Source organism: Marmota flaviventris, chromosome 19 (genome assembly GCF_047511675.1).
Source record: "Marmota flaviventris isolate mMarFla1 chromosome 19, mMarFla1.hap1, whole genome shotgun sequence".
Taxonomy (NCBI): Eukaryota; Metazoa; Chordata; class Mammalia; order Rodentia; family Sciuridae; genus Marmota; species Marmota flaviventris.
Window position 1 is genome coordinate 1,696,421 of NC_092516.1, and position 8,010 is coordinate 1,704,430.

The window sequence follows — 8,010 nt, forward strand, 5'->3', positions numbered from 1 at the left end:
CTGCTCCTGTTGCTCTAACTTTGCACGAGCAGGTTGAGTTTATCCTACACTGCAGCGTTCTGAGCATGGCTGGAATATTCAAACTTTAAATGTGTAGTATTTTATAGAACAAAATTAATGGAAAGCATTTGGCTATATCTAAAGAACTGCAGTCAGATTCTTCAATGTGGTTTACCCAACTGGAGTAGATACACATCTTAAATCATAAAGTGAATAAATCGTTTTAAAAACCCAAAACACCATGGGGCTTGTCTGCAGTTTTGTTTTGATCATCATATCCGAATAACTTTTTGTTGTAAATAGAGGAAGTTTAGGTTTTTGAAAAACAGTCTTTTAGATTTTTTCTAAGTTGGGCTATGTAGCTCACTAAACTTTATGTGGCTTTGGGCCTAATGGTTTCATTCATCTGTGAAAGCTGGGGTGGCTCCCTGTATCGGAAGAGGAGGGGTGGTTGACCAAGGTGCAGGGGACCAGGGGATGATTTTGAAATGGGACCTTTAGTCACAGACACCTGCAGCACCATTAATTCTAGAAAAATGATGAGCAGACTCTCATGCTCCCTGCATGTAGTGACTGTTAGCAGATGCATCCCGTTGGGTTTATTTCATATAGCCCGTCACCTGGCAGTTCACCCATTAGATAGGTCGCTGAGGTATCTGTTGTGGTGAGGTTGGGATTTTTCATCAAGGTCTTCTGTGGATAGAGGAGGCTCTGATCAGATGTTAATGGCTCCTGCTGCCTGCTTTCTTGAGAGCCACCCTGGCTCCAGTGGTTCAGACAACTTTTACCCTTCAGGGTAGCTGTCGTACTGCACTCTGGAGTACTTGGCAGGTCTCTGTGGGCACATTATTTGAGAAAGGAGCAGGCCTGGACACTGAGGTGTGTGTCCCACTGTCCCACTGCACGAGGAGAGGTGTGAGATCTGCCTGCTGTGCTGCTTCCTGCGCCCTTCTTGTGAAATTTAGTAGTGGCAGTTTGTGTGTGACATGAGGTAGGTTCCAGCACAGGTTTTGAGGCCTTCACAGAAGGATTTGGTGCTGCTCTTCCAAAATGAGTAGAAGGGTAGCAGTGGCTATTTTGTCTTCTTTAAGTCTCCATAGGATAAATTCATGCAGGTGAAATTGCTGACTTAAAGGAATTTATATTTAAATAGGATAGGTTCTGCCAAAGCTCTGCAGGTATCAGTTGATACTTGGAATGGCATGGTCATTGGTGCCAGGAGCTTGCATCTTAGCCAGTGCTGGGCAGCTGTGATTCTTGCAGGCAGAGTGATCTGGTGACTTTAAATGGCTTTTTGCCCTCTTATATGAAGGAAAGTTTTTTGTGGGTTTCGAATGCTAGAATCATGCCAGGGAATGCCAGGTAAGCTTGCTTTTTTGGACTCAGTTCGAAAACTATGTAAAGGTAAAATAGAAAATGTGACTCTTGGTGGCTGGATCCCTTGGAAGTCGAGTACATTTACAGGCACATTTTGGCATCTGCTTGTCACGTAGTTTATGTCAACAAGACATCGATTTCAGTGTACCACTGAAAAATCAATAATGCATTTTTGTGAAGATAATTTAAATGTCAGATATTAGCGTAAAGGCCCTGTTTGACATGTCCTCTCCCTTCACCAAAGGTGAGGCTCAGTAATCGTGGAAGGTGACTTTCCAGACAGTTTTCTAAATGTTTACAAGTCTCTTGTGTGGACATTCAAATACGCTGGTCAGTAGGTGATTACGGGTGAGTTGGAGTTGAAGAGCCACTGTAGGAGGCTCCTCAGTGGGTTTTGAACATTAGTTTTGAAGATTGGTTTCAGCTGGCTTGGGGGACAACTGAGGTGGAGGTAACAAGCATGATTAAGCTGGTGTGTGCTGTGAAATAGGAGTTTTCTAGGCAAGGACTTAACCACACGAGTGAGGTCCTGTGCCCACTAAGGAACTGCCCCAGGTGGGTGGGTCCCGGCAGCCTCACAGCCAGTAGCACTTGATCACTGATTGGGGGACTATGCCCCTCTGACCAAGTTGAGGGGTGTCAGTATTGGTGAGTGCTGTGCACTGTGCGGGCGTGGAGAGTGGTTGTTGGCAAGGGCTGTGGCTCTCCTTTGCTTTAGGTCAGTGGGGATTGCAATCGTTCAGGAGCTCTAGTCATTCCTGGAACTGCCTTGGAGAGCCTCAGGGTCCTGGGCCTTCCTCTGGCCTCAGCAGTGAAGAGGACTGTGCACGTTGAGTGGAGCATTGCAGCTTGACCGGTAAGAACAGCTTGAGGTGCAGGCTTTTCCGCACATGGGGGCCAAGGCATGTGCCCCGCTGGAACCGAACCCTTCTGCCTTTGACAGTGGGGATTGAACTCAGGTGCTGTACCACTGAGCTCTATCCACAGCCCTTCCTATTTTTAATTTTGAGATAGGGCCAAGTTGCTGAGGCTGGCCTTAAACTTGTGATCCTCCTGCCTCAGCCTCTCTACTAGCTAGGATTACAGGCATGCCAGCACCATTCCTGACTTGTAACTGAGCTTTGAGAGAAGATTATCTTACTGTTGCTTACTGTTCTTCAGGGATTCAGGGATGGTGGTGCCAGCACTGAATCCCCTGTAACACTGTCCTTGAGTGGTGAAAGGAGGTTGTTTCACACTTACCAAATTCCTCCCCATGGCCAATGTCAAAATCATGATGGCTGTGTTCATTTCAAGGTTTATTTTCAAATTTGTAACTACTCAGGGGCATGGGGCTTTGGGGGGGAGGGGGCATCACTGGGGATGGAACCCAGAGCCTTGCACAAGATAGGCAAGCATACTGCCTCTGAGCCACTCCTCAGTCCTCAGGGGTTTTGACCGCTGTTGGGGCCTCCTAGCTTAGCACGAGTGTTGTGTAGAGCTGTGTGTTCACACAGTCCCATTGGGTTTGTGGAGGCTTGCCTCTGGCCATTCTGTTTCTCAGACATGCTGGGCTATGATCTACAGTAAGAAGTACTTCTCCCCGAGGGCCTGCCGTGAGCATGCACATACACACACGCAACATGCTGTGACCGTGGAGGCTGTGTGGTGCACTCTGCTCCTCTCCGTGGTTCCTTGGTATTAAGCTGCTGTATGTGACCGTGTTAGTTTTCAACCAGCTTGGATGCCCTGGCGCTCTGGATGTCCACACCTGGCACAGGGTAGGTATAGATTTTTCTTGAATAAGTGAGTAGATAAAAGTGGTGTGAGAACATTTTGTAAAAATCCTTATTTTCTCTCCGGGGACAATCATCAGTCAAGGACAAATGCGAGTGGTGGTGAGGAGCAGGACTCCGCCCGGTGCCTGCCTCCCCAGCCCTGCCGTCCATCTGGTGGATGATGCCTGGCACCTGGTCTGCATCCAGATATGGGCTATTGATCGTGGTCATCCTGTGGATCAAGTCCCCTTCTCAGGTCCCTCAGCAAGGCTCTCCTGGGTTCTCCCACTGTCTTCAGCCTTCATTTCCCTCTATCCCTTCTCTCCTGATTTCATGGTTTTCAGCCTCTCTGCATATTGGAATCAGCCAGAATGTACCCCAGAAAAGCTTGATGGGACTCGGGTGGGGCCCAGGCACTAGGAGTTTTCAAGCTCTGACAGTACAAGATCACTAATGATCACTGTCCTGGGCTGGGCCCCTCTTCCTATTAGCTGGACAGTGAGGTTGGATCCTGGGGCCGGCCCTGAGGCTGAGGGCAGCCTGTTCTGTCAGAGGACATATCCGGGCCCTGGCTGCCTGCCCACCCCCGCCTTCAGGCCTCCAGGCTTGGAGGAAGTCTTAGCATGACCAGCATTCCTCTGGGGCAGGGTGTCTTCTGGGCTTGGCAGTGGGAAGTTGGCACCCACAAGGCCCCGGGCATGATGAGTCATGGCTCACCAGGAGTGACCCTGCCTGGCTGACTGTGTCACCTTGGGTTAGTTTAAAACAGATTCCTGGACTCCCCACCTACATAGAAACACTGAATCCAAAGGTCTAGGGTGGGTCACACTGATTTTTTTTTTTAAGTAAATTAAAGTCAAATGTAAGTGAATCTTACTACCTGTTTACCTCTGTTTATATTTTAGGGTAACATTGATAACGTTATTTTGAGGGGTTGTACAGGAAGATATGGGTGATTGTGTTCTGAGTAGTCTGCTGTTCCTGTGTGTCACATCATGAAGGGGTGCCTGGAGCCACTGCCGCCTCTCAACCTCGAGGGGAGCTGGGCCAGGTCAAGCTGATGGATACAGCAGAAAACCAAGACCCTTGGCCCTGGAGCATGTCCGCCACGGCGTCAACTCGGCTGGAGCCTTGTTCACACGGAGCAGTTGCCCGCCCACTCCCCAGGCCCCACGGGGCCCCCAGTCACAAGTCACTGGCAGTACTTGAAGCAGCATGCAGATGCTCCTACGGCACTTCCTGCACTTGGCCCTGGCCTCTGCCTCAGTTTCCCTAATGCTAGGGTGGGGTGACGGGTCTAGTGCTGTGGAAGTTGTCCCCTGGCAACCTGCCTACAGGATGGCATTCTCCCCTGTCTCCAGGGTGAATTGAAGTGTTTAATTGTGAATTGGCCAGTTGAAGGTGGAGGCTGTCCCTTTTGTCCGTAGGTGAGAGGAATGGGGTGTTGCTAGGGGTGGTGTACCTACTGTGAGGGAACTCTGTCCCCAGTGATTCACTGCCTTACCCTAGGTGCCAGGGGCGCGCCAGCCCGTGTGCTCTGGCAGAGCTGCCTGTGAGCCCGCACCAGTCACTTCACCTGCCCAGATGGAAGCCTGCAGCCTCCAGTGGGCTGCCTTCCCGCTGTGCCAGCCTGCAGCCAGGTCCTGCCAGGGCTGCCTTCCTGGCACAGGCTGGTAGGGGACAGACAGGCTCCAGTGGAGGCCACTTGAAGCGGGAGGCATGGGTCATTCCCAGGCTCTGGGGTCTGAGCTGGCCTTTCTGAACCGCCTCCAGAGGCCTCCCTTTGTCACCATCAACCCTAGCTGCAGATGGGACCTGGACTGTAATGTCTGCCTCTGGGGTGCCCTTGTGTCCCTTGTCTCTCATCTGGTCTTGGGGTTTTAGTTACTGCTTTTCTGGAGGGCAGGGTCTGCATGTGTCGTCACTGTTCTGTGACCAGGTGGATGTCCAGTGAGGGAAGGAGGGCATTCCTACTCTACAGCTAGGAGGAGTGCCAAGCCAGGATCCGAGCCCAGGTTTGTCTGGATTCTGTGCTTTCTGGAAGGTACTTTGAGCCTTTCTTGTGGTGCTCAAGGTTGGGTTCAAATTCAGGGGGGATTTGGAAGCGTGGACCTTTAGGAACCTAGGTTAAGTGGAGGTCACATAACCAGAGCCTGAGTTTCCACATCTGTAAAGTGGGCGTGATAAAGGAAACTACGTCACAGGAACTCTGAGCATATAAAGCATGTAGCTGGCTTTTCGCAGGCCTTTAATACCTTTGGGGCCTAGCCTGTCAAGAGACCTGTGCGACCTGCTGATCCTGGTCAACTCGGATGCATCGAGACTGCATCTGAGACCTTTCCAGCAGTCACCCCATTCAGTGACGCAAGAAAACATGGAGCTTCTTCCCACCCACCCACCTCTGTGTACCCCAAAAGGCCTAACCTCCTCAGGCCATCTAGGTTGGCCTTGAGCCCCCTAAGTCCGGGCACCCAGCATTCTCTGGCAGTGACTCACTTCCTGTTTGGGCTGAAGAATGTGGAGACAAACTACTGAGCCAGCTCCATGGAAACACTGGGCCTGCCCACCAGAGCCTTAAAGCTACAGTCGACAGACCAGCTTATCCTGGGGTGCTGACAGGGGTCTGGAAACTGGGGGTGGGGCTTGAGTGCAAGGGGTCCTGCTGCCACAACCCACCACTCAGACTTTGATTTTTGGTTCCCTGAAGGAACACCCTGCTGCCTTCACCCTTCTCCAGGACCCAGGGAAGGTCTGCATGCCCGACCTTGTCTGCCAACCATTAACTTGCCCGTCTAGACCTCCGTTATATTTTGTCTCAAACTGGTAACAACACTCCAGGCTTCTAAAAGATCTTGTTTGTCAGTGTATGGGGACAGACAGGTAGTGAGCAGAGCTGGCAGCCACCAGAAGGTGACTTGCAGAGCGCACATCTGTTTAAACAGATGTGTTTGCAAGCAGACCCTGGTGAGCACTTCCGTTTGTAGACCGGGGTTGTCTTTGGCCTCCCTTGGGCCGGGATACCTGGAGCATGGGCTGGTGACCCTTCAGAAACAGGCTTAGCTTTCTCGGCCTCACCTTCCCCACCTGCTGACCTGGGATTTGGGCTTGTGGGTTGGGAGCTCAGGAGCCGGTAAATCGTACTCGAAGGTGCTTGTTTGGGTTTAGGGCCTGCTTCCTCATCCCCAAATTTCTCATTTTTAGATTTGCAGATGGGCCTCTGGTAGCACTCTGAGCCTCCCTTCAGGGCTTTGCCTGCAAAATTCCTAGGTCCCAATTGTGGCTATGACCCATCTGCCAGCCTTGGGCTGAAGACCAACGGGAGGGTGGGGCTGAAACAGGAAGCCGGCCAATCCCGCAGGAATTCTTGTAAAGCTGAGACCTTAATGAAGGGCCATCACTCTGATAAGTAGCCCACCTCTGTCTCCAGGGTGCTTTGTGGGCATTTCCCACTTCATAGTTTCCCCAGCTCCAGAAGCAGTGTAGGGGCCTGCCTTGCTGACCATCAGAAAGGGGATGCCCAGCTGGAGCTCCAACTTGAGATTTTTATCTCTAAAGTCTGAACTCTGCCCATGTGACATTTCTTTGATCTGTATCAGTGGAGCTTGAAATTCAGTGGGAAAGTATCACATTTGGAACTGTTTTATGTGTTTAACTTTGCTTTTTACGAACCCCTGGTTAATGGTAGTGTTTCATGGTCTAAGGGTGGAGAGAGGTTTCTCAATTATGCCTTTTCCCACTGAACTATACTTCCAGTTTATGATAAAAATGGAGCTCCTTTATTAAAAGGCTGGCTTAGAATACTAACGCTTCAAAGAAGAACACCACACATCAGGACTACAAGTAATACTGAGGTTCCGTTTCTGGAGCCAGTCCTGGCTCTAGCACTTAACCAGTCATGTGATCTTAAGCAAATCCAGTGAACTTCGTCTGTAAAACATGGATAATGATAGTTTCTTTTCAAGTTGTTAGGGGGCTTACATGGATTTAATGACTTTATAAAGTCTCTAGTACTTGCCATACTGTCAGTATTGTACTATCTAAGTATTTATTAAACAGACTAGATAGATACAATATAGAGTGGTCCTTAGACATCACAGATGGAGCTAATATCCCCTCTGTCCCCAAAGCCCCAAATTTCATGCTTTCCCCAGAGGTAATTTCTGATCTGGCCTGGGGGTTAGCAAACTACAGGCTGCGAGCCAAATCCAACTCACCGTCTCTGTAAAGTTTTATTGCAATACAGACACTTGATTGTCTGTAGTCTACCTACCTTCTTGCTACAACTGACCCCAGAGCTGAGTAGTTGTGACACAGACAAACATTTGCTCTTTCACCTTTTGAAGAAAGAAAGAAAGAAGGAATGCTAGAGGTGCATACCTGTGATCCCAGCAACTTGGGAGGCTGAGGCAGGAGGATCCCAAATTCAAGGCCAGCCTGGGCAACTTAGCCAAGACCTTGTCTCAAAATAAAAAGGACTTAGGATGTAGCTCAATGGTGAAGCATCCTGGGTTCAGTCCCCGGTACTGGAAAATAAAGAATGCATAGCTGAGAAAAGGAAATTTTGAAATAAGAGAAATTGCAACTTAATAATAGCAATAATTAACGTTAGGTGCAGGCACAGTGAAGTAGGGTAGCTTCTCCATAGAATACCTGATTTATGTGAGAATTTGGTGTTCTGTCAAGTAACAACGAGAGGGAGGGTTTCATGAACTAATTGTGTTGGGAAAATAGATTATTGCGGGGAGAATAGATGAAGTTAGAGCGTAAATTCATGTATACATTAAGGCAGATTAAAGGCCTAAATGTATAACATTTAAAACTGGAGGAATATATAATGAACCTTATAAATGTAAAGACAATGGACAATAGTTTCTAA